This window comes from Aegilops tauschii, chromosome 3, assembly GCF_002575655.3.
Source record: "Aegilops tauschii subsp. strangulata cultivar AL8/78 chromosome 3, Aet v6.0, whole genome shotgun sequence".
NCBI classification, from domain to species: Eukaryota; Viridiplantae; Streptophyta; class Magnoliopsida; order Poales; family Poaceae; genus Aegilops; species Aegilops tauschii.
Window position 1 is genome coordinate 136,203,429 of NC_053037.3, and position 27,436 is coordinate 136,230,864.

Below are 27,436 nucleotides of genomic sequence, written 5' to 3' on the forward strand. Positions count from 1 at the left end.
TGTTCTACCCTCTCATGGCAGCGGGGTCCTATTAGAAACTAAGGGATATTAAGGCCTCCTTTTAATAGAGAACCGGAACAAAGCATTAACACACGGTGAATACATGAACACCTCAAACTACGGTCATCACCGCTAGTGGTCCTGACTATTGTCACTCCGGGGTTGCCGGATCATAACACGTAGTAGGTGATTATAACTTGCAAGATTGGATCTAGAACATAAATATAATGGTGATAACAAAAACGGTTCAGATCTGAAATCATGGCACCCGGGCCCAAAGTGACAAGCATTAAGCATGGCAAAGTCATAGCAACATCAATCTCAGAACATAGTGGATACTAGGGATCAAGCCCTAACAAAAATAACTAGATTACATGATGAATCTCATCCAACTCCTCACCGACCAGCGAGCCTACGAAGGAATTAGTCACTCCCGGTGGGGAGCATCATGGAATTGGCGATGGAGAAGGGTTGGTGATGATGAAGATCGAAGACCCCCCTCTTTGGAGCCCCAAATGGACTCCAGATCTGGCCTCCCGATGAAGAACATGAGACGGTGGCGGCTCCATCTCGTGGAACGCAATAATTCTTCCTCCCTGATTTTTTTCTGGAAATATGTGATTTTATAGCGTCGGTTTCAGGGTCTGTGGGGCCATCGGGTGGGGACAACCCACTTGGTCGCGCCTGGAGGGGGGGGGCGCCCTGGTGGGTTGTGCCCACCCAGGTGCCCCCCTCCGGTGGTTCTTGTCTCCAGAAATTCTCTTTTATTGTATAAAAAACCCTCACAAAGTTTCGTTCCATTCCGAGAACTTTTATTTCTGCACAAAAAACAACATCATGGTAGTTCTGTTGAAAACACCGCCAATCCGGGTTAGTTCCATTCAAATCATGCAAATTAGAGTCCAAAACAAGAGGAAAAGCGTTAGGAAAAGTAGATACGACGGAGACGTATCAACTCCCCCAAGCTTAAACCTTTGCTTCGTCCTTAAGCAATTCAGTTGATAAACTGAAAGTGAAAAGGAAAAACTTTTACGAGCTCTTTTGCTCTTGTTTGCATAAATAAGCTTAAACAACACCCAGGTTTTCAGCCAATATTATAACTAACCATGCTGACAATAACTCTTAAAAATTATATTAACTCATATAAATGACATAATAAGCTAGCGAGCAATAATAAGATATCTCAAATAGCAACACGTTATCAAAACAACCATGATATAATATGACAATAGTGGTATCTCGCTAGCCCTTTCCGAGACCGCAAAACATAAATGCAGAGCACCTCCAAAGTCCAAGCAGCGACTAAACATTGTAATTCATGGTAGAAAAGATCCAGTCATGATGAACCCAACATTAGCTACACATAATGCATCAGCATGACAGCAGTGCTCTCAGGTTCTGGCACTTATTTTAGAAGGTGATGACACAACATAAAACTAAATGGATAGTCCCTTCCCAGAGGGAAGCAGTGATTTGCAGCGGTGCTAGAGCTCAAAATTTTAAAACAGAGGTAAATGATATTTTGAGAAATGCACCCTTCTTGTTTACTTCGCGACCATCAGTTATCAATATCTTCCATGCTAAACACATTAGTAGCGGTTCCCACGCGATAAAGTAAAGGTTATGACTCCGTAGGAGTTTTTGTTTGATTATTTGTAAGCTCTTTTCTTTTTGCAGTTTGGGACTGGGCATCCTTATCACCACCCTTTTCTCGTGCAATGGCGAGTGAATAAACACTCAAACTAAGAACAACCCGCTTAGCATGGAAGATACCGACTACCTCCTGTCGTTCTATGAACAATCCAGGCACACAAAAAGGATATTTATTTGAAGTTCTTAGAGATGGTACATGCAAATTTACTTAGGACGGCAGGGTAATACCGCATATGGGTAGGTATGGTGGACTCATCTGGAATTACTTGGGTTTCTGGTTTTGGATGTACAAGCAGAATTCCCACTTAGTACAGGCGAAGGCTAGCAAATAGGTTGAGAAGCGGCCAGCCATAGAGCAACAACGTTCATGAACATGCATTATGCATAAGTAACATTGGACACTAGCATGAGTAGGATATGAACACCATGAACATAAATATCATAGAGGCTATGTTGGTTTTGATTCAACTACATGCATGAACATGTTCCAAGTCAAGCCACTCGAACATTCAGAGGAGGATACCATATCATCATACTACATCACAATCATTTTAATACAATGTTGACATCCAAGATAAACCATTATCCACTCCTAGCTACTTATGCATGGCATGCGAAACTATAATCTCTAATTGTCATTGCAAACATGTTTAATCATAATGAGCTGAATCATGGATACTAGGTTAAACATATTTACAAAAATAGAACAAGTCGAGTTCGTACCCGTTTCTCTCTGCCACGACCAGTTCATCGAATATCGTTATTATTGCCTTTCACTTGCACGACCGAACGATATGAAAATAATAATAGTGCAAGAGTGCCGTGGACTAAGCTGGAATCTGCAAACGTTTTATTCAACAGGAGAAGACAAGGTAAAATGGGCTCTTTGTTAGATCAACAATAATGCATATGAGAGCCACCCAATATTTTGATCACGGTCTTCTCCTCGGTACGACTCAATAAACAGAAAAGAAACTCAGAGAAACGAATTGAAATATTTTTGGATTTTTTTTCTTGGAAGAAAACAAATAAAAGGAAAAAACAAAAACGAGAAAAACTATTTACATGGGAAAGCTCCCAACAAGTAAAAGAAGAACAAGGAAATCTTTTGGGGTTTTCTTTTTAGTGCTACAACAATTTAAACTAGGAAGAAAAATAAAAAAGAAGCATGAAATATTTTTGTATTTTCTCAAAGTTTTTCAAACACACAAGAAGAAAGCGAGAAAATAAATTTAGCATGGATAATACAATGAAAGAGTGTGGATACCGACAACTGGAATGAAATGTGTGAACATGAATGAAATGTCTGTGGAAATACGTACTCCCCCAAGCTTAGGCTTTTGGCCTAACTTGGTAATCAGTAGTCGCCTGCATAATGGTCGGAGTGATAGCTCATGGAGGCTCTCAGTGCGGATGCCTCAGCCTACCGTGCGGCTACAACCACCGCGTTATGAGCTCGGGCCTCGCTCTCAAGAACAAAATATCTTCCCCTACTGTGAAAATCAAAGAGAGCAGGCGCATGCAAATATGTGTGTACAACGGAGTCTTGATTAAACAACAATTTGTATGTGAAATTATGGGGATCACCTCTAAGGATCTTATGACATTTCATAGCTTCAAAGTCTAAATACTGCCTGGGTAAAATAGGGTCATGGGGCAAAGGTGAAACACCCAGCTCTCTTGCTAAGCATGTGGCATAAATTCCACCATAGAAATAGCCACTATTAGCATTGTGCATGCAACAATCGCTCCAAGATTATAACTTCTATCACCGGTGAGAGTGGTGCGTACGAGGCTCAAGTCTGGAGCACAAAGTGTACTACAATCTTGTTTGCATACAATACATTTTTCATTAAATAATGCGAAGTACTGAATTGCGGGAAAATGAATGCTCTTTATTCTACCCTGTGTCACTCCCTAGTCTCGCCATAGCAAAGACTAGTAAAAAATGTCTGAAACTCATATCTTGGTAATTCGTCAAGCGAACCCCAGAATGGGATTTTACAGTGGTGAGCAAATCTCTCTAAGGATACGGTAAATGGATTTTCATACAGTTTAAATGAGACCCTAGACTCACGGGGATGGAATTTAAATCCTATGACAAATGATTCAGTGAGAGTGTGGTGTTGGTTGCACTTATCTGAAATGTAGGGACCAAGATCGGCATTGTGAACATATTGCTCAAATTCCTCCTTAATGCCCACACTCACCATATAATCGTCGCATGGCCATAAGCATGTTTTGTTGGCGGCATCTCGTATGGAACTTTCACTTGGTTCAACATAATACCGACGAACGGAGCTGTCACTAGAAGATGCCTCCGAAGATCTCCTCCTCGAAGAACTCCATCCAAAGAATTTCATCATGTTCGCGTACAATTTTCTGAAATTTTTTGGGTGTCAAATAAAATTTGTCAACAGAACTTCACAATATTGGTAGCAACTAGTCATAGGGATGCATAGAGGCCATATCAAGCATTCAAACTACTTAGAACTCTAAGAATTCAACATGCAAGCTCATCTACAACAGCACCAAGAGTAGCTAATTATTCAAAACATAAACTACTAAAGCAAAACTAATTGGACAAACGGAGGAGTCACATACCAAGCAACAATCCCCCGAAATAGTTTCGGAAACGGAGCTTTGAGCAAAGAGATTGAAATCCGCGGGTTTGAGAGAAAGAACACAAGAGAGAGAGAGAGCAATGGTGATTTTTTCTGGAGGTAGGTGGTGATGTGGGATGAAGAGATAAGTGAGGGGGCCCACGTGGGGAGCACAACCCAGCAGGGCGCGCCTGGGGGTCCTGGCACGCCCAGGTGGGTTGTGCCCACCTCGTTCACCTCCCTCTGATATTATTTGTACCAAGAATTCTTATATAATAAGAAAAAAATCGTATTAAAATTTCAGAGCATTCTGAGAACTTTTATTTTGGGTCATTTTATTGCATGGGAATTTCAGAAAACAGACAAGACATGGCATTTTATTTTATTTCACTAGTAAGAACAGAAAATAAAAGGTAGGGACAGAAGGTAGTGCTCACTAAATTCATCAACCTCATACCTCTCAAAAATGATCCATTAATAAGGTTGATCAAGTCTTATTAACAACCACTTTCGATTAGCATGAAACTGAAGAACTTTCGTAAATCACTAAGTTACCTCAACGGGGATATGAATGTCCCCAACAATAAGCATTTCGTACTTCTTTTTTAACAGTAGGTAGAGGTAGTTGAAAACTTCCAATAGTGATTGTCAGAGATTTTTCAATAACATTAATACCATTCACTTTGGAATTGTTTCTTCGGAAAGTGCACTGTATGCTCATTACCATTGATATGAAAAGTTACCTTGCTTTTATTGCAATCAATAACAGCCCCCGCAGTATTCAAGAAGGGTCTACCAAGGATAATCGACATGTTGTCGTCCTCGGGCATCTCAAGTATAACAAAGTCAGTCAAAATAGTAACATTAGCAACAACAACGGGCACATCCTCACAGATACCGATAGGTATGCAATTGATTTGTCAGCCATTTGCAAAGATATTTCAGTAGGTGTGAGTTTATTCAAATTAAGTCTTTTATATAAAGAGAAAGGCATAACAGTAACACCAGCTCCTAAATTACATAAAGCAGTTTTCACATAGTTTCTTTTGATGGAGCAAGGTATAGTTGGTATTCCCGGATCTCCAAGTTTTTTAGGTACTCCATCTTTAAAAGTGTAATTAGCAATCATGGTGGAGATTTCAGCTTCCGGTATTTTTCTCTTATTGGTGATGATGTCTTTCATGTACTTTGCATAAGGAGGCATTTTCAAGATATCAGTCAAGCGAGTAAGCAAAAAGACTGGCCTCAGCATTTCAGCAAAGCATTCAAATTCTTCATCATCTTTCTTTTTCATTGACTTAGGTAGAAAGGGCATAGGTTTTTGAACGCATGGTTCTCTTTCCTTACCGTGTTTTCTTGCCACAAAGTCTCTTTTATCAAATCTTTTATTTTTAGATTGTGGGTTATCAAGATCAACAGCTGGTTCTATTTCAACATCATTATCTGGTTCCTTTTCCTTGTTTGGTTGAGTATCTTCATGAACATCGTCATTATCATTTTCATTATCACTAGGTGAATGTTCATTATCATATTGAGTTTCAGCATCAGAGATAGAAACATCATTATCATTATCAGGAGGTTTTTCTACTTCAGGTTCACTAGAAGCATGCAAAGTCCTATCATTTTTATTTTGCTTCTTCTTTTTAGACGGACTAGGTGCAGTGGTATTATTCCTTTGTGAATCCTGTTCAATTCTTTTTGGGTGTCCCTTGGGATAAAGTGGTTCCTGACTCATTTTAACTCCTCTAGTTGCAACTCTAACAGCAAAGTCATGTATGTTGTTATTCATTTCATCAAGCAATTCTCTTTGAGATTTAGCAACCTATTCTAATTGAGTTTGTACCATAGAAGCATGCTTTCCCACACCTCTAACATCATTTGAGATTCTAAATAACAAATCACTCAAGCGAGCAATCATATGAGAATTGTATTTCAATTGTTTCCTAACATTTGCATTGAAGTGATCTTGTTTTCTAATGTAATTTTCAAACTCATAAAGGCATTGGCTAGGGTGCATATTGTGAGGATTATCATTATCATTGAAATTCATTAGAGAATTTACCTCTACCACCTTAGGCAGTGGTGGTGTATCAAGCCCATGTATTTCTTCAATAGGAGGTAAAAATTTAATATCTTCAGCTTTAATACCTTTTTCCTTCATAGATTTCTTTGCCTCTTGCATATCTTCAAGACTGAGATATAAGACACCCCTCTTCTTAGGAGTGGGTTTAAGCGGTGGTTCATGAAGAGTCCAATCATCATAATTTTTCAACATGTTATTCAATAATTCTTCAGCTTGTCCAATAGTTCGTTCCCTAAAAACACAACCAGCATGACTATCTAGGAAATCCCTACAAGCATCAGTTAGTCCATTATAGAATATATCAAGTATTTCATTTTTCTTAAGAGGATGATCAGGCAAAGCATTAAGCAATTAGAGAAGCCTCCCCCAAGCTTGTGGGAGACTCTCTTCTTCAATTTGCGCAAAGTTAAATATTTCCTGCAAGGCAGCTTGTTTCTTATGAGCAGGAAAATATTTTTCAGAGAAGTAATAAATCATATCCTGGGGACTACGCACACAACCAGGAGCAAGAGTATTGTACCAAACTTTAGCATCACTCTTTACTGAGAACGGAAATAATTTGAGAATATAGTAATAGCAAATTTTCTCATCATGAGCAAAAAGGGAGGCTATGTCATTCAACTTAGTAAGGTGTGCCACAACAGTTTTAGTTTCATAACCATTGAAAGGATCAGATTCAACCAAAGTAATTAACACTGGGTCAACAGAGAATTCATAGATTTTTCTTGTACTTGCATAATAATTTCTCTAGATCATCTCTATCCTTACAAGCAAGAATATCTCTAGTTGCCTCCTCACCCATAACATAACCTTCCGGCACCTTTGGCAATGCATATCTAGGAGGGCTAGTTCTAGTAGGTGTTTCAAGATTTTCAGTTTCAAGCTCATCATGAGTTTCAACAATATCATGCTGTCTTACTCTAGCAATTTGTTCATCAAGAAATTCACCTAGTGGCACATTATCACCAAGCAAGGTATTAGCATCATCAATAACTTGTCACATACCAGGATTGATAGCATGTGGTGGTGTTGCAAGTTTACTTATAACAGAAGGTGAATCTAAAGTAGAGCTAGATGGCAATTCCTTACCTCCCCTCGTCTTAGAGGAAAAAATCTTAGTCTTAGCATCCTTTAGATTCTTCATAGTGACAATTTGATAATAATCCCAAGTGACTCAACAAATATAGCTATGCTCCCCGGCAACGGCACCAGAAAAAGGTCTTGATAACCCACAAGTATAGGGGATCGCAACAGTTTTCGAGGGTAGAGTATTCAACCCAAATTTGTAGATTCAACACAAGGGGAGCCGAAGAATATTTGGATGTATTACAACTGAGTTGTCAATTCAACCACACCTGGAGATTAATTATCTATAGCAAAGTGATCAGTAGCAAACTAGTATGATAGTTTTGATAATAGTAGCAGTAGCAATAGTAACGGTAACAGTGATAGCAATGATTTTGTAGCAAGTGCAACAGTAACGATAACAGTAGTAACTTAGCAAGAACAATATAAGAGAAATTCATAGGCATCGGATCAGCGATTCGTTGGATGATATTCATCATGTGACAGTTATAACCTAGGGCTATACGACAATAGCTCCAGTTCATAAATATAATGTAGGCATGTATTCCGTAAATAGTCATACGTGCTTATGGAAAGAACTTGCATGACATCTTTTGTCCTACTCTCCCGTGGCAGCGGGGTCCTATTGGAAACTAAGGGATATTAAGGCATCCATTTAATAGAGAACCGGAACAAAGCATTAACACACGGTGAATACATGAACTCCACAAACTACGAACATCACCGGGAGTGGTCCCGACTATTGTCACTCCGGGGTTGCCGGATCATAACACATAGTAGGTGACTATAACTTGCAAGATCGGATCTAGAACATAGATATAATGGTGATAACATAAACGGTTCAGATTTGAAATCATGGCACCCGGGCCCAAAGTGACAAGCATTAAGCATTGCAAAGTCATAGCAACATCAATCTCAGAACATAGTGGATACTAGGGATCAAGCCCTTGTTGGAGATATGCCCTAGAGGCAATCATGTATGATGATATTTCCTATGTGTTTATGAATAAAGATAGTCCTTGGACATTATCAATGATGTGTATAGCCAAGTACGTGACTTGTTTGTGGGACTATGCATTGTATGATGACTGTCCTAAAAGGTCCCTAGTCGAAAGGGCTGTGTGGATGCGCAGCCGACTAGACTAGCATATGACATGGTCTGTAACGCCCACGATGCGGCTATATCTCCCACGTGTCGAGGCACGACTTAGAGGCATAACCGCATTGTGGTTTTGTCGCAAGAAGGGTCATCTTCACACAATCCCATGTAATGAACAAGAATGGGATAACGAGAGTTGGCTTACAATCGCAAGTTCACACAATACATAAATACAATTCATACAACATCCAAAATCCACACATATAGATCGACTACGGTCAAATCCAAATGAAAATAAGATAACCCCAAATGCTAGATCCCCGATCGTCCCAACTGGGCTCCACTACTGATCATCAGGAAACGAAACATAGTAACGACCACGTTCCTCGTCGAACTCCCACTTGATCTCGGTTGCGTCATCTGCACTGGCATCGTCGGCACCTGCAATTTTTTTGGTAGAATCTGTGAGTCACGAGGACTCAGCAATCTCACACCCGCGAGATCAAGACTATTTAAGCTTATAGGAAAGGATGGTGTAATGAGGTGGAGCTGCAGTAAGCACTACGCATATGGTGGCTAACATACGCAAATGAGAGCGAGAAGAGAAGCAACGCAACGGTCGCGAAGCTAGAAATGACCAAGAAGTGATCCTGAAACTACTTTCGTTCATGCATAACTCAAACCGTGTTCACTTCCCGGACTCCGCCGAGAAGAGACCATCACGGCTACACACACGGTTGATGTATTTTAATTGGGTCAAGTGACAAGTTCTCTACAACCAGACATTAACAAATTCCCATCTGCCTCATAACCGCGGGCACGGCTTTCGAAAGATAATACCCTGCAGGGGTGTCCCAACTTAGCCCATCATAAGCTCTCACGGTCAACGAAGGATAAATCTTCTCCCGGAAAGACCCGATCAGTCTCGGAATCTCGGTTTACAAGACATTTCGACAATGGTAAAACAAGACCAGCAAAGCCGCCCGAATGTGCCGACAAATCCCGATAGGAGCTACACATATCTCGTTCTCAGGGCACACCGGATTGTCCAAGCTTCCGATAGGCGATCCCGGAGTTGCCCCTGGTGGCCACCGGCGTCTGACAGGTTGGACCAATACTCAGAGGAGCACTGGCCCGGGGGTTTAAATAAAGATGACCCTCGGGCTCGCGAAAACCCAAGGGAAAAAGGCTAAGGTGGCAAATGGTAAAACCAAGGTTGGGCCTTGCTGGAGGAGTTTTATTCAAGGCGAACTGTCAAGGGGGTCCCATAAATCACCCAACCGCGTAAGGAACGCAAACGCAAGGAACATAATACCGGTATGACGGAAACTAGGGAGGCAAGAGTGGAACAAAACACCAGGCATAAGGCCAAGCCTTCCACCCTTTACCAAATATATAAATGCATTAATTAAATAAGAGATATTGTGATATCCCAAAATATCCATGTTCCAACATGGAACCAACTTCAACTTCACCTGCAACTAGCAACGCTATAAGAAGGGCTGAGCAAAAGCGGTAACTTAGCCAAACAACGGTTTGCTAGGAAAGGATGGTTAGAGGCTGACATGGCAATATGAGAGGCATGATATAGCAAGTGGTAGGTACCGCAGCATGGCAATAGAGCGAACAACTAGCAAAGCAAAGATAGAAGTGATTTCGAGGGTATGGTCATCTTGCCTGCAAGGTTCTCAGAGTTGTCGAAAGCTTGATCCTCGTAAGCGTACTCAACAAGTTCCTCATTCACGAACTCGTCTCCCGGCTCTACCCAAAACAAGAACACAAGCAACGGAACCACAATCAATCGCAGGAAAATGAACAAGCAACATGATGCAAAACATGCATGATATGCGGGATATGATATGCGATGTATATGCGTGCTCCAGAAGAAAAATAATGAATAAGGAAGTAACTTGGCAAACCAAGCATGCCACTAGAAAGATGAGATGATTTTGGTCGAAATCGATATAAAGATCACCGGAAACGGATGCACGGTTTGCAAATGGCAAGCAAAACAAGAATGACACGAATCTGTGATTAACAACATGATAGCACTTAAAATACATCAAGTAACTATGCTACGGCACTCCAACATAGCAACAAAACATATGGCAGTAATCTACAGGAGATGCTTGACAAAAGATAAACACTGAGCTACGGCTAGATCACAACACAGCAGGTTCAAACAAGCATGGCAAAAGTGCAAAAGATAACAGGTTCACAGACTTTTGTGAAATTACTGGACACGGCAGAAACAACATCAAGTAGCAATGTTCAGAGCATGAAATCAACATGCTACAGGAACTTAACATAGCAAAACAAGGCATGGCATGAATCTACTAAATGCATATGACAAACTTCCCTTACTGAGCATAAGCCAAAAAGGACCAGAAGATATGATGGCAACCATGTAAACATAGCAAGTTTCGTTAACAGGTTCCAGACTTGGCAGAAAACAAGAGCATGGCAGAAACAGACATTACGAGGGCATCTTTGTGAGCTTGATGCACTCATCACAAAGCAATACATGACAAAACAAGCACACCTACAGCAATATGGCATGCTTATGAAGCTATACATGGCAAGAGAAAGTTCATAGCATGTATGAAACAACTAAAACAAGCTTGGCAAAATTGAATATCATGTTAACAATCTGCCAGAAATATTTTATAGCAAAAGTAGAGCAAGATTGAGTCATGCCAGGTACTCCAAAATTGCAAACAGAGGCATTAATGGATCAAATACAACAATATCTACAAAACATCCTTAGTGAATATCACCAAAATAAGCATCGATTTATCTGTAGACATATGGATACATAGCAACAAAATAACAGCAGTCACAGACTTAGTAAAACTACTAAGTCCCTGAAATCAGAAACATCACGAAGCCTAGTTTGCATGCTTGTTCTAGTCACCACAGAGATCACAAAAATACATGGCATAAATCCCTGTAACGATGGCATGGCATAAATCAAAACACATGTAGAACTCATGCCCATAAGATGCACACATCAATAACAACAAAAATAACAAATCACCAAGATCTGATAAGTAACAGCAGATCACAGCAACTAGCACTCTTGCACCAGAGATTTGGGCAACAAGATGGAATCAAATGAACATGGCATAATGGAACAAAATGAAGAGCATCTCGAGGCGAACATTTTGATATATTACACGCATGAAACGGAGCTATATGCAGAGAGATATGATGCGATGAACAGGAGCATATATCATACAAATCACAAGACTTAGAATATTTCGGGGAGAGGGGAGAGTCAACCTTCGGCGTTGACTCAATCGGATCTCGCCGAGCTCGACCTCGAGCTCGCCGGGGAAGGAAGGGGCGCGGCGGCCGGAGCTTGGGGAGACGGGCGACGGCGAGGGAGAGGAAGGAGGCGCCGGGACCGGAGCAGGGCTCGCTGGGGCGCCGGGGCGCGCGGGGGCGGCGAGGTCAGCGGCGGGTTGCTGCGAGGCCCGCGGGCACGGAGGGCGGCGGTGGCGCCGGCGAGACGACGACGAACGGCGGCGGCGCGCGGCTCGGCCGCGGGCGAGGAGGCACGGGCCTGCGGGGCGGCGTACGGGCCCGGCGGGCCGGCGCCGCGGGGAACGGCGCGGGGCCACGTGGCGCGCTGCGCTGGCTGCGGGCGGCGGCGGCTGGTTCGTCCGGCGCCGGGCGGACACGTCCGGCGGTGCGGAGGGAGCGGGGCTAGGGTTAGGGTTAGGGTGGTTTTTGCCCGAGATTTTGGACGGGGGAGGTATTTTTATAGGTAGAGGGAGCTAGGAGAGTCCAAATGAAGCACGGTTCGCCCACACGATCGTGATCGAACGACCTAGAGCATGGAGGTGACTTAGAGGGGTTTTGGGCTGTTTGAAGGGGGGTTTTGCTGCAACACACAAAAGGACTTTGCGGTTACCCGGTTAACCGTTGGAGCACCAAACGACCTCCAAATGGAACGAAACTTGACAGGTGGTCTACCGGTGGTATACAAAGGCCAATTGGCAAGCCTCGGTCCATTCCGAGAACGTTTAACACCCGCTCACGAAAAGAAACAAGAGGGGTACGCCGGAGGAGGTGGGAGTGCCGGATTGCAAAACGGACAACGGGGAAAATGCTCGGATGCATAAGACGAACACGTATGCAAAATGAGATGCACCTGATGACATGATGTGAGATGCATGACATGAACAAAATGCAAAAACGAAAAACAAAACCCGACCACGAAGGGAATATCATAACACATAGCCGAAAATGGCAAGAGTTGAAGTTACAAATTTGGAAAATTACATCCGGGGTGTTACAACACTCCACCACTACGAGAGGATCTCGTCCCGAGATCTAGGACTGAAAGAACTCCGGATATTTGGAACGGAGATGGTCCTCGCGTTCCCAGGTGGCTTCTCGGTCGGAATGGTGCGACCACTTCACTTTCAGGAATTTGATTGACTTGTTGCGAGTCTTGCGCTCAGTTTCTTCAAGAATAGCAACGGGGTGCTCATGATAAGACATATCTTCTTGGAGGTCAATCTCTTCGAATTTGATGGTGCGCTCAGGAGTCTTGAAGCACTTGCGAAGCTGTGACACGTGGAACACATCGTGCACGTTCGCGAAGTTGGAAGGAAGCTCAAGTTGATAGGCGAGGTCGCCTCTTTTGCCAACGATCTTGAAAGGACCCACGTATCTAGGGGCAAGCTTCCCTTTGATACCGAAGCGATGAGTGCCTTTCATTGGAGAGACGCAGAGGTAGACATGGTCTCCGATCTCGAAAGCCACATCACGGTGCTTACTATCATAGTAACTCTTCTGGCGCGATTGCGCGGCTTTGAGATTTTCACGAATGACTTTACACATTTCTTCAGCCTCTGTGATTAATTCATTGCCAAGAAGTTGGCGTTCACCAGTCTCTGACCAATTGAGAGGAGTACAACACTTTCTACCATAGAGAAGTTCGAATGGGGCCTTGCCCGAACTCGCTTGGAAGCTGTTGTTGTAGGAGAATTAGGCATATGGAAGACAATCTTCCCATTTCATGCCAATGGAAATGACACAAGCCCTGAGCATATCTTCAAGGATTTGATTGACTCGCTCGACTTGGCCACTAGTTTGAGGATGGAAAGCTGTGCTGAAACGAATGTTGGTGCCCATGGCCTTCTGAAAGGAGTCCCAGAACTTAGAAGTGAAGATGCTTCCACGATCTGAAGAAATCAATTGTGGAATGCCGTGCAAGGAGACAATCCTGGAGGTGTATAGCTCTGCCAACTGAGCTGCTGTGATAGATTCTTTGATTGGAAGGAAATGAGCCACTTTAGTTAGCTTGTCGATGACAACGAAGATAGCATCATTTCCACGCTTGAACTTGGGAAAGCCAGTCACGAAGTCCATTTCGATATGGTCAAACTTCCATTCTGGGATAGCAAGAGGTTGGAGGAGACCAGCTGGTCGTTGGTGTTCTGCTTTCACCCTTCGACAGACATCACATTCATTCACGAATTGAGCGATTTCTCGCTTCATTCGAGTCCACCAATACGACTGCTTGAGGTCATGGTACATCTTCGTACTTCCAGGATGAATGGAAAGAAGAGAATTGTGCGCCTCGTTCATAATGACTTTCCTTAGATCACCTTTAGGAACCACAATCCGGTCCTCGAAGAATAAAGTGTCTCTGTCATCAATGCGATAGCACTTGTATTTGGAAAGACCCTTGTCGATACCACGAATCACCTTCTTCACCATGGTATCCAGGAGTTGTGCCTCACGAATCTGATCTTCCAAAGTAGGAGAGACTATGAGGTTGGCAAGAAAGCCTTGAGGAACAACTTGGAGATTCAACTTGCGGAAAGCTTCACAAAGATCCGGTTGGAATGGCTTTAGAATTAAGCTGTTGCAATAAGCCTTCCTGCTCAAAGCATCTGCAATGACATTGGCTTTGCCTGGAGTATATTCAATACTCGGATTGTACTCTTGAATCATTTCGACCCATCGAGTTTGTCTGAGGTTGAGGTTGGGCTGAGTGAAAATGTACTTGAGACTCTTGTGATCGGTGAATATGTCCACTTGTCTTCCCAACAAGAGATGTCTCCATGTTATTAATGCATGGACAACTACCGCCAACTCAAGATCGTGAGTAGGGTAGTTCTTTTCATTGGGCTTCAACTGACGAGAGGTATAGGCCACAACTTTCTTCTCTTGCATTAACACAGCACCGAGACCTTGAAGAGAAGCATCATAGAAAACTTCGAATGGCTTGGATTCGTCAGGAGGAGTTAAGACAGGAGCTGTGACGAGTTTCTCTTTGAGAGTGTTAAAAGCAACGTCACACTCAGGAGACCAGACATACTTCACATGCTTCTGGAGGAGGTTGGAAAGAGGCTTTGCAATCTTAGAGAAATTCTCAACGAATCTTCGGCAATAGCTTGCAAGACCAAGAAAACTGCGAAGCTGCTTGACATTCTGAGGAGGTTCCCAATTCACAATTGCGGACACCTTCTCGGGATTAACAGCGATGCCCTTGGCAGAGATGATATGACCAAGGTAAAGAACTTCATCGAGCCAAAACTCACATTTGGAAAACTTCGCATAAAATTGATACTCTCTGAGCTTGTCGAGCACCAATCGCAAATGTTTGGCATGATCCTTCTTATTCTTGGAGAAGACCAAGATATCATCGAGATACACCAGGACGAATTCATTGGTATAGGGGTTGAAGATGAAATTCATCACCCGAGAGAATGTTGGAGGAGCATTGACAAGGCCGAAAGACATGACAGTATATTCATAAGAACCAAAGCTTGTTCTGAATGCTATCTTGGGAATATCTTCTTCACGAATGCGAATCTCATGATAACCCATACGAAGGTCAAGCTTGGAGAATACTTTAGCACCTTTAAGTTGCTCGAATAGCTCATTGATGTTGGGAAGTGGATACTTGTTCTTGATTGTCTTCTTGTTCAATGGACGGTAGTCGACACAAAGTCGGTCCGTGCCATCCTTCTTCTGGACAAAAAGAACACCACAACCCCATGGAGATGAACTCGGTCTGATCAAACCAGACGCTCTTGTTCATCGAGTTGTTTCTTCAATTCCTTCAGCTCCTTGGGACCAAGCTTGTATGGACGCTTGCAAACGGGTTCAGTGTCGGGCTCAAGATCGATAACGAACTCAACTGGCCGGTGAGGAGGCATACCCGGAAGCTCTTCTGGAAAGACATCTTGATACTCACAAACGACTGGAATTTGAGAGATGGCATTCAATTCGCCCTTCTCATTGAGAGAAAATAACCGAATGGTTTCATCACGAGCGGCATAAATAATCACATCCTCAGAAGAGTGTGTTAATTGAATTTCCCTGGCAGCGCAATCAAGTTGAGCCTTGTGCTTAGAAAGCCAGTCCATCCCGAGAATAAGATCAATATCCGAGTCACCAAGAACAATTGGTTTAGACAGAAATTTATAGTTCCCCATCTTGATGGAAACATCCGGAACCATGTAGCTTGCGTTCATGCATTTGCCCGGAGAGACAACTGCTAACGTTCTAGGCAATTCTTGGAAATGCAATTCATGCTTGGATGCAAATGGTCTTGAGATGAAACTAAGCGATGCACCAGTGTCAAAAAGAAGTTTTGCAGGAATATCATTAACTGAGAGATTACCCATTATCACATCAGTAGAATCCTCCGCTTGAGCTGCATTCATCATGTTGACCTTTGCAAACTTTGGATTATGCTTGACCACTGCATTGCTGGAAGATCTCACCGGAGGAGGCGGAAGGCGCCTTTGGTTGAAGCACTTGTTAGCATAGTGACCTTTCTGCTGACACTTGTTGCAAGTCACCTCCGAGAGTGGACGATGATAAGGAGCATTCGACTTTGGAGCTTGATTCTGAGACTTGTTCTGATAGCCAGAGTTGGAAGAGTGGGAAGATCCATGTCCACGTTTGTTCTTCTGCTGGTAAGGCTGGCGAAACAGAGGAGGAGGAGGCAACCAGAACTTCTGTTGCTTAGCAGCCACTAGTGAGGAAGAAGAAGACTGAACTGCGTCCCTGACTCTCTTCTTAGAAGCCTCACACTTGAGCTGAGCAGCCTCTTGCTTCAGAGCCATATTATAGAATTGATCAAACTGAGTAGGCTCAACAAGAACGAGAGCTAACTGCAGATCCTCTCTAAGGCCACCTCTGAAGTGATAGATCATGCTCTTTTCATCAGGAACATTTTGTTTAGCGAAGCGAGCAAGTTTCTGAAACTGGATGTTGAATTGATACACAGACATGTTGCCTTGCTTGAGATTGCGGAACTCCTCACGCTTGCTCTCAACAACACTTTGTGGAATGTGGTGCGCTTTGAAGTCCCGACAGAAGTCAGTCCAAGTGATCACACGACCTCCTCTGGAATCTTTGTATTGTTGATACCAATCAGCAGCTTGGTCCTTGAGCTGAAAAAAGCGAACTTGACATAGTCCTCAAGCTTGACATTGCTACATTCAAAATGCTTGTTGATGTCCATGAGCCAATCATCGGCATCTGTGGCCTCGGCACAGTAGCTGAAAGACTTGGGCTGATTTGTGAGAAACTGGTTGAGGGTAGCGATGTGAGGCTGATTGTTGCCTTGGCCTTGATTTCCTTGATTGCCTTGCCCTTGGGTTCGTTCTTGCAAGAGTTGCAGAATCATTTGAGCATTGGCGTTGGTGGCTGCCATGATAGCTTGCCATGCCTCCGGAGGCGGAGGTGGTGGCGGAGGGTTCGCCTGACTCCCATCATTGTGTTCCGGATTCTGACGCGTTGGCGGAGCCATCCTGAAGAGGATGACATCCGTTAGCATCTTGATAGACAGATATGCAAATTGAATCAACGGATAGAAATTGCAACATATAGTCTTCACAATAAACATTCGAACGAGGATGAACGAATGAATTCCATAGTAAATCATCACACTTCCAATAAGTTGAGAAGCCACTTAGAAAAAAGGTATGGAATCAACATTTCACTTCGAAGCAACTCGAATACCACAATTCAAAACAAAACAAAGTATTGGCTTGCAGAATAAGCCGGAACAAACATATTGTAACACCCCGGATCCGATGCGCCAGGTGTCACCCAGTTATTCGCTGTCGTTGCCTTGTCATTTGCTTGCGTGTTGCATCTTTCCATGTCATCATCTGCATTTCATATCATGTCATCATGTGCATCGCATTTGCATACGTGTTCGTCTCATGCATCCGAGCATTTTCCCCGTTGTCCGTTTTGCAATCCGGCACTCCCACCTCCTCCGGCGCGCCCCTCTTGTTTCTTTTCGTGAGCGGGTGTCAAACATTCTCGCAATGGACCGAGTCTTGTCAAGTGGCCTTGGTATACCACCGGTCAAGTTTCGTTCCATTTGGAGGTCGTTTGGTGCTCCAACGGTTAACCGGGTAACCGCAAAGTCCGTTTGCGTGTTGCAGAAAAAACCCCCTTCTAACAATCCCAAAACCCTTCTAAGTCTCCGCCATGCTCTCGGTCATTCGATCACGATCGCGTGGGCAAAAACCGCACCCCATTTGGACTCTCCTAGCTCCCTCTACCTATAAATATGCCACTCCCCCCAAAATCCCGCAGTCGAAACCCTAATTTTTCCTCCCTCACCGCGCCGGACATGTCCGTCCCGGACCGGACGAGACCCCGCCGCCGCTCCCGGCCAGTGGCGTCGCGCCACGTCACCCCGCCGCCGTCTCCACCGCGCCAGGCCCGCCGGGCTTGGATCGGGCCCGCGGGGCCCATCCCGCCGCCGCCGCGACCCGCGGGCGCCGCCCCACGCGCCTCCTCTCTCCGCCGCCGTGCCTCCGTTCGCCGTCGCCGTTGGCCGAGCTCCCCGCCGCCATCTTTCCGGCCGTCGCCTCCGGCGGAAGCTCGCCGCCGCGGCGCGCCTCCCGCGCCCCGCCTCGCCTCCGCCCGGCCCCGCCGCCGCGACTCCTCCTCCTCCTCTTCGCCTCGGCCTTCGCCGCCCGGTGCCGCCCCGGCCTCCTCCGGCCGGCGAGCTCCGTCGCCCGAACTTCGGCAGCCGATCCCGATCCAGTTTCCCTCGTGCGTTGACTCTCCCCCCTCTCGTTTTTCTCCAAGTCCTTATATTATTACAGCAAGTGCCCCTGTTCATAGCCTCATAACTTCATGCATATAGCTCCGTTTCGCGCGTGTAATATATCGAATTGTTCGTCTCGTGATGCTCTTTATTTTGTTCCATTGAATCATGTTCATTTGAGTCTATCTTGATGCCCAAATCATTGTTGCAAGAGTGCTAGTTGCTGTTATCTGCTGGTTCTTATCAGAACTTGGTGATTTGTTATTTTTGTTGCATTTAATCTGTGCATCGTATGAGTATGAGCTCTACATGTGTTTTGTTTTATGCCATGCCATATTTCCAGTGGTGTATGCCATGTATTTTTGTGGTCTCTGTGGTGACTAGCACAAGCATGCAAACTAGACCCCGTAATGTTTCTGATTTCAGACTTGGTGATTTCTCTAAGTCCTTGTCTGCTGTTATTTTGTTGCCATGTAAACTTGATGCTACAGAGAGATCCATGCATAGTTTGGAGATGTTCAGTAAGGATGTTTTTTAGATATTATTTTAATTGATCCATTCATGCCCTTGTTTGCAATTATGGAGTACCATAGCATGACTCAATCTTACTCTACTTTTGCTATAAAATGTTCCTGGCAGATTGTTTTCGTGTTATTCAATTTTGCCAATCTTGTTGTAGTTGATCCATTCATGCTATGTATTTGCTCTTGCCATGGATAGCTTCATAAACATGTCATCTTGCTGTAGGTGTGCTTGTTTTGTCATGCGTTGCTTTGTGGTGAGTGCATAAGCTCACCAAGATGCCTTCATATTATAGTTTCTGCCATGCTCTGTTTTCTGCTAAGTCTGGAACCTGATAATGAAACTTGCTATGTTTACATGGTTGTCATCATATCTTCTGTGCCCTTTTGGCTTATGGTCAGTAAGGGACTTTTGTCATATGCATTTATTAGATTCATGCCATGCCTTGTTTTGCCATGTTAAGTTCCTGCAGCATGTTGATTTCGTGCTCTGAACATTGCTACCTGATATTATTTCTGTCATGTCCAGTAATTCGGCCAAGTCTGTGAACCTGTTATTATTTGCAATCTTGCCATGTCCTTTTGAGCTTGTTCTAGTGATTTCTGGAGATAGCTCAGTGTTCATATTTTGTTGTGCTTTACCTGTACATCATGTCCATGCCTTTTATTTTCATGTTGAGTTGCTGTAGCATATTGTTTTGATGATTTCTATATGCCTAGTTGCTGTTTTGGACAGTTTGTTGCTATATCTTGTTTGGAGTGTATGTGTTGCACCGTTGCTCCGTTTTGATCATGCTCTATATGATACTTGATTAGTTTTGCATGTAATCTCATATTATCTTGTTGCATCCTTGTTTTGAGGTGTTTGCTTGATGTTTGTATGCATTTTGCATCAATGCCATGTTTAACTTGTTTTGCTCATATCTTCTAGGTCGTAGCTCCGAATCTAATGAACTTTATATGTAACTTGACTAGAATTTCGTGTAGATCATCATGGTGCTCCTTAACTTGCTGTTTAACAACTTCAACTTAAGGTTTATTCAGTTCTGGACCAATTTCGAAATTTGCATATGAGGACTTACCGGAATTGTTATATGTTGTTTCCGGCCTCATTTAAACTTGCTTTGATGTGTTGTTCTTGTACGCATCATCTCTCGTCATGAGTAGCTTTATGTAGCCTTGTCATGCATCATACTTGGTTGAGCATCATGCCTTGTTCATGTGTGGTGTGTTTACCTGTTGTGTGCTTCTTCTCGATAGTTCCCGTGTCGTTGCGATCGTGAGGATTCGTTCGTCTTCGTGGCTTCATCTTCTTCATGGACTCGTTCTTCTTCCTAGCGGGATTTCAGGCAAGATGACCGTCACCTTGGATCTCATTACTATCATTGCTATGCTAGTTGCTTCGTTCTATCGCTTTGCTATGCTACCTATTCACTTGCTCTTCAAGCCTCCCAAATTGCCATGAACCTCTAACCTTTGTCACCCTTCCTAGCAACCATTGTTTGGCTATGTTACCGCTTTGCTCAACCCCTCTTATAGCGTTGCTACTTGCAGGTGAAGATGAAGATTGCTCCATGTTGGATTATGTTTATGTTGGGATATCACAATATCTCTTATTTAATTAATGCATCTATATACTTGGTAAAGGGTGGAAGGCTCGGCCTTACGCCTGGTGTTTTGTTCCACTCTTGCCGCCCTAGTTTCCGTCATACCGGTGTTATGTTCCCGGATTTTGCGTTCCTTACACGGTTGGGTGATTTATGGGACCCCCTCGATAGTTTGCTTTGAATAAAACTCTTCCAGCAAGGCCCAACCTTGGTTTTACCATTTGCCTAGCCTATTTTTTCCCTAGGGAGTCGCTCTCTCGAGGGTCATCTTTATTTACCCCCCGGGCCAGTGCTTGTCTAAGTGTTGGTCCAAACTAGAGCACCGTGCGGGTCCATCCCTTGGCAACTTGGGTTACGTCGGTACCTGTACGCTTCGCTTATCTGGTGTGTCCTGAGAACGAGATACGTGCGACTCCTATCGGGATTGTCGACACATCGGGCGGCTTTGCTGGTTTTGTTTTACTATTGTCGAAATGTCTTGTAACCGGGATTCCGAGACTGATCGGGTCTTCCGGGGAGAAGGAATATCCTTCGTTGACCGTGAGAGCTTATAATGGGCTAAGTTGGGACACCCCTGCAGGGTATTATCTTTCGAAAGCCGTGCCCACGGTTATGTGGCAGATGGGAATTTGTTAATATTCGGTTGTAGAGAACTTGACACTTGACCTTAATAAATACGCATCAACCGCGTGTGTAGCCGTGATGGTCTCTTCTCGGCGGAGTCCGGGAAGTGAACACGGTTTCTGGGTTATGTTTGATGTAAGTAGGAGTTCAGGATCACTTCTTGATCATTGCTAGTTTCACGACCGTTCCGTTCCGTTGCTTCTCTTCTCGATCTTATGTGCGTAAGTTAGCCACCATACTTGCTTAGTCGCTGCTGCAACCTCACCACCTTATCCATTTCCTTTTCCATTAAAGCTTTGCTAGTCTTGATACCCATGGTAATGGGATTGCTGAGTCCTCGTGGCTCACAGATTACTACAACACCAGATGCAGGTACTGGTTTTGCGATGATCATGACGCGAGAGCGATGTTACTTGTATTGGAGTTCGTCTTCTGCTTCTTCTATCAGGGGATAGGTTCCAGGTCGGCAGCCTAGGCTAGCAGGGTGGATGTCGTTTGAGTTTCTGTTTATGTTTCATCCGTAGTCGGATGTTGATCTTATGTATGATGTATTGTTGTATTCTTGCGGCATTTGTATGCCTTGTATGTATCCCCAAATATTATGTAATGTTGATGTAATGATATCCACCTTGCAAAAGCATTTCAATATGCGGTTCTATCCTTGGTGGGGCCTTCGAGTCTCTTTAGGATAGTATCGCATATTGGGTGTGACACATATGATAGAGATTTCGTCCGAAGTTTTCGTGGTGGGGCCCACACGGGCTCGATCGTACAGCACCATCATGTACAAGGCAGTGCACATGACATACGAAGCGTCCCCGAGTCGGCATAGCCAAGTACTCTTTAAGACATTACGAGACCACTGTAAAACCAACCGTGGAAAGGTAGACCACTAGACGTCGAACCCCAATCTCATATCATGCGTCTGTCGGAAAGATATCCTAGGAGCTACTTGAATTCCCACTTATAAACTCCCGAAACTTTCTGGTTATGCAATCTGGTGTTGGGGATACAGGGGACACAAAATATATCACCCAAACTTGCAATCCCTAGATCCAGCTGTATCCATCCGTCAACACATAACCAAGAAACCTTCGGAAATCGTGTACCTCAACCTTCGAAAAGCATCCATTATACGAGTTATGGAAATACTCCCGAACTCCCGCCCCAGTACTGGGTGGCGTCGAGGTGATCTCACCAACAACTGCATAAAAGAGATTTCGATGTCGGCGAAACTCAGGTATTCCAGAACTGCAACGATAAAATTGTGACGACAACACCTCGGAGCTCAACTCCCCGGGACACTACCACAACCCCTAAATGTCAGGAGGCACCAAAAACAATGTTCTCGTCACAAAACCATCGGAACGATTCCAAGATACCCGCGTGATCCTAAATTTTTTTAGTGAAATTTGAGGAGAGAAGAGTCAAAACTTCTACGTCAGGAGGCCTCACCAGAGCGACGAAGGGACTGAGGAGTAAAAAGAATCCTACTCTCCGATATATATAATCCTAAGACTCAAAACATTTTTTTTCTAGACTCAACAACGCCAGCGATTCGATGAAGCAGGGGGCTCCTAAGTCGGGGATGGCTCTGATTACCAACTTGTAACGCCCACAATGCAGTTATGCCTCTAAGTCGTGCCTCGACACGTGGGAGATATAGCCGCATCATGGGCGTTACATGGTCGATGGCTTGGTCTCACTAGCCATGGAGCATTGGATGCTAACCGGATAATATGGACTTGGAAAGGTCTAGTCGAATTCGACGTAGTCGGATCTGAGTCGAGATAAGGTCCGAGTCGGACAGACCCAACTATGAGACGCAGCGATATGTCATCTGTGAGTCGCTGGTAGAACATACGTTCTATGTCCTAAGACCTGAGCTGAAGCATGTACCTGGGATGGTGACAGACTTGCTTTGGACCGACCAAACGCTACTCCGTAACTGGGTAGTTACAAAGGTAGCTTTCGGGTTTGTCCAGACCCATGCTGCGAGACGTGGTCGAGCAAGATGGAATTTGCCCCTCCGATCAGGAGAGATATACTCTGGGCCCCTCGTGTGATCCGACCAAGATAAGCATGGCCATGCGACAAGGATTATGAGATAATCCAGTTTGTGGTCGGCATCACTAGAACGAGAAAGAGGTCAGGCTAGCACAAGGATGACAGACTCGCCTTGAGCCCGACAACATATATCGTGTGGAAAAAGGAATGGAAGTGTGATGTACAGGTTCGCCAACCGGCTTCATTGTCTGCTTGGTGGTCGGCCCGCCTCGCTAGAGGCTGCTACCAGCCAAGCAGGTCGGAGGTGATCCGACCTGCGACCAAGCCGACTTGAACCTAAGGGGTCGTGCGCTTAAGGGAAGGAACCTGTGAGGCCAGATCGGACTCCACGAGTCAGATGTGTCAGATCACGGGTTCCGGCAAAACCCTTAAGGTTCGAACACTAAGGTGCGCGCGAAGTTCTCCCCCTACCGATCCACGTCCTAGCTTTCTAAGATCTCAAGAACAAACTCACCGCACAAGGGACACAAGATTTATACTGGTTCGGGCCACCGTTGTGGTGTAATACCCTACTCCAGTGTGGTGGTGGATTGCCTCTTGGGCTGAGGATGAACAGTATAAAGGGGGAAGAACAGCCTCCTGAGGATGAGGTGTTCTTGTGCTTGGCGAACTTGTGTGGGTGAGGATTAATCAAGATGAGATGCCTCCTACTATGGTGGCTAGTCCTATTTATAGAGGCCCTGGTCCTCTCCCCAAATATTGAGCAGGTTGGGAACCAACAACGGCCAATTTGAAAGGGGACAACTAGTACAGCTTATCCTGACAAAAGCGGTCTTCGCCTGCAAAAGGCTCTGGTGGTGACGCCGCCTTGGGCTCCATGGTGACCTTCGTCTTGCCGTCCGGCTGGTCTTGGTCTCGTTGCACTGATATGGAAACCTTTGCTTGATGCCTCGGTACTCCGCGCCTGCGATTGCCGCCTTAGCACCAAAGAGGAAACAAGGACGCTGCGCGCGCTGGCGCCCGCCTGGTCTCAATCGTCATGGCTCACGTCATGAGAACCTCGCGAGGTTTGCCTTGCCTTGATCTCTTCGCCCCTCGCGAGCCTGCCTGGCGAGGCCGCTCCCGAGGAGGTCTTGCATCGTCTGCCTTGCGAGGCTTGGCCCCTCGCGAGGGTCTTGGATGCCTTGTTGATGAAGATGGGTCGTACGGGCCTGCTAGCAGAGCCACGCCATCGGTGTCAAAACTGGCGGATCTCGGGTAGGGGGTCCCGAACTGTGCGTCTAGGATCGATGGTAACAGGAGACGGGGGACACAATGTTTACCCAGGTTCGGGCCCTCTCTACGGAGGTAATACCCTACTTCCTGTTTGCTTGATCTTGATGAATATGAGTGTTACAAGAGTTGATCTACCATGAGATCGTAATGGCTAAACCCTGGAAGTCTAGCCTTTGAGTACACGATAATGAATCTGTCCTATCCAGACTATGCTCTCCGGTTTATATAGACACCAGAGAGATCTAGGGTTACATGAGGTCGGTTACATAGGAGGGAATCTTCAAAATAGGTCGCCTAGCTTGCCTTCCACGCCAAGTAGAGTCCAATCTGGACACGGGTATTGTCTTCGGCCTTCGCATCTTCACAGCCCATCTGTCCGGCCCATGGATAACAGGCCAGACGCCCGAGGATCCCTTAGTCCAGGACTCCCTCAGTAGCCCCTGAACCTGGCTTCAATGACGAGGAGTCCGGCATGTAGATTGTCTTCGGCATTGCAAGGCGGGTTCCCCTTTTTCTGAACTCCAAGGTAGTCTTAGGACACGATGATTGTATCCGGACCTGTTAAACACCAAGCACAACCGCAGAGAGAATATATATTTTACACGAGTTCCATCCGCTAACAGCTTTCTGTATTACGTCCGTCCGGTCACAATTTTGAACCGTTTGTCCCATGTTTCGAGACGCGGTCGCTATTGGCACGTCTTGTCGAAGCAGAGACTGTGTCCCCTTATTGCGGGATTCTCATCAATGCGGCCATGGGTAACCCAACCGTGCTGTTTGCACAGCCTTTGGGTATAGGCGAATCTTAAGGCGAGTGAGGAGGCATTTAATGTTTACTGCCTTTATAAGAGGATAAGGACCTCCTCTTCCTCTTCTCACGCTTTCTCTCCGTCTCCGCCTTCCCGATCTCGAGCTCCACCGCCCAAGTTTTCATCTTCTTTCCACTCAAGCAACCATGACCGGATCCAGTGGTCAGGGCAAATGGATGGTCTCCTCCGTCACGGAGGAGGACATTACTGAGCTCCGGGCGGCCGGATATTTGGCGAAGGAGATTGTCCACCACCTACCGGCCGAGGGACAGATCGTCCCCATGCCGGAGCCCACAGAGAGGGTGGTATTCCTCCCCCATTTCTTTCACGGGCTAGGGTTTCCACTCCACCCCTTCGTCCGCGGGTTAATGTATTACTACGGGGTAGATTTCCATGATCTGTCCCCGAATTCCTCAACATCTCGGCATTTATCGTCGTGTGCGAGGCCTTCCTCCGCATCCAACCCCACTTTGGGCTGTGGCTCAAAGTCTTCAACATGAAGCCGAAGGTGGTGGATGGCCAGCACGCGGAGTGTGGAGGGGCAGTGGTGAGCAAATTGTCCAACGTCTCTTGGCCCAAAGGCACCTTCATGGATACGGTAAATGAGTGGTAGAAGCAATGGTTCTACATCACAGAACCACGCGGCACCACCTGGGCCGCAGCTGCCGAATTCCGCTCCGGCGCTCCTATGCGACTCACCTCCTGGGTCAAGAAGAGTCCGGACTGGTGTTCTCCTGACGAGCTGATAGCGCTGCAGACGCGCGTTCAGAGCATGGTAACCAAGAGCGTCAAGCTGGTTGACGTGATCCAGGTGATGTTAGTTCGCCGGATCCTTTCATGCCAGTGCCGAAGCCGCCCGCTGTGGAAGTTCAATCCAAAGAGGCACCAGACCCTGGCGAGGCTCTTCGAGACTACGCACGAAGGCGCATGGAAATTGCTCTTCAGGGGCAATGAAAAACCACCGGCCACGGATTCAGACCGTGGTCACGATTGTACACACCCCACCAGCAAGGTAGGTTATTTCGAATGAGTCCTCAACCTAATTGTTTCAAGGATGATGTCTGAGCTTTTATTGCTGCTCTTTCAGGACTGGACGGAGAGGGCGAAGCGGTTCCAGTGTCCGGCTCCGTTGCCCGAAGAACCAGTCATCCCTCGCTTGGCGGAGATGCTAGTGCCGACGCCATATAAGGCGCCGGAGAAGAAGGCCAAGAAGAAGGCAAAGGGGGCCAAGAGTGGCCTCCGTCATAAGGGTATTTCGGATGCGGCATCCGAAGACGACGAAACTCATTCCTCTGTCCCTGAGGACAATGACGGGGAAGAGGAGGAGGAGGAAGAAAGCAATCCTCCCCCTGAGGAGAGGAAGAAGAAGAGGGTGGCTCCGGCGCATCTGGAGGTGGAGGCGCCCAAAAAGGGGAAGGGCGTTTCGGCGGCCAACACCGCATGGGACGTTGATAGTAGTCCGGAACGACGCCCCCGCACTAAGCCCCAGGCCACATCGTAAGTGATATGGCTTATTTATGCGCGCATCCAGCCCTTTCTCTCCATTATCTAGATGTAGTTAACTATACCATTGGAGTCCGGCCCGTGACCTAATCCAGCGATCCTCGTCTGGAAGTTCGTTGGCTCCGTCGGAGATGGCGAGCCAGTCGTCACCGCCTGCTTATTCCCCCGGGGCCGGGGACGACACCGAAGTGCTGTCCCGGAGGGCCGATCCAAACCCGGGGGGAGCCCAGGACGCTGTCCGGGAGGCGCCACGAGGCGAAGCCTCCACTGCCGGACGCATGGAGGAAACGATCCCCGTGGGGACTGGTGAAGGGGGCCGCACCCAGCTCGGCCCTTAGCCGAATACGATTCCGGAGACCCAAATGGCTCTGGAGTCGGGCTGGCAGCCCTCTTGGAAGGAGGGGGTGCGCCACTTCCGTCGGTGGTCCCTGTCCATCCAGGGGCGCCGGATAACCTGATGGAGGCGCTATGAGGCGCCTCCGTTATGGACGAGCAGCGTGTTCTTATGAGCGCGGTGATCG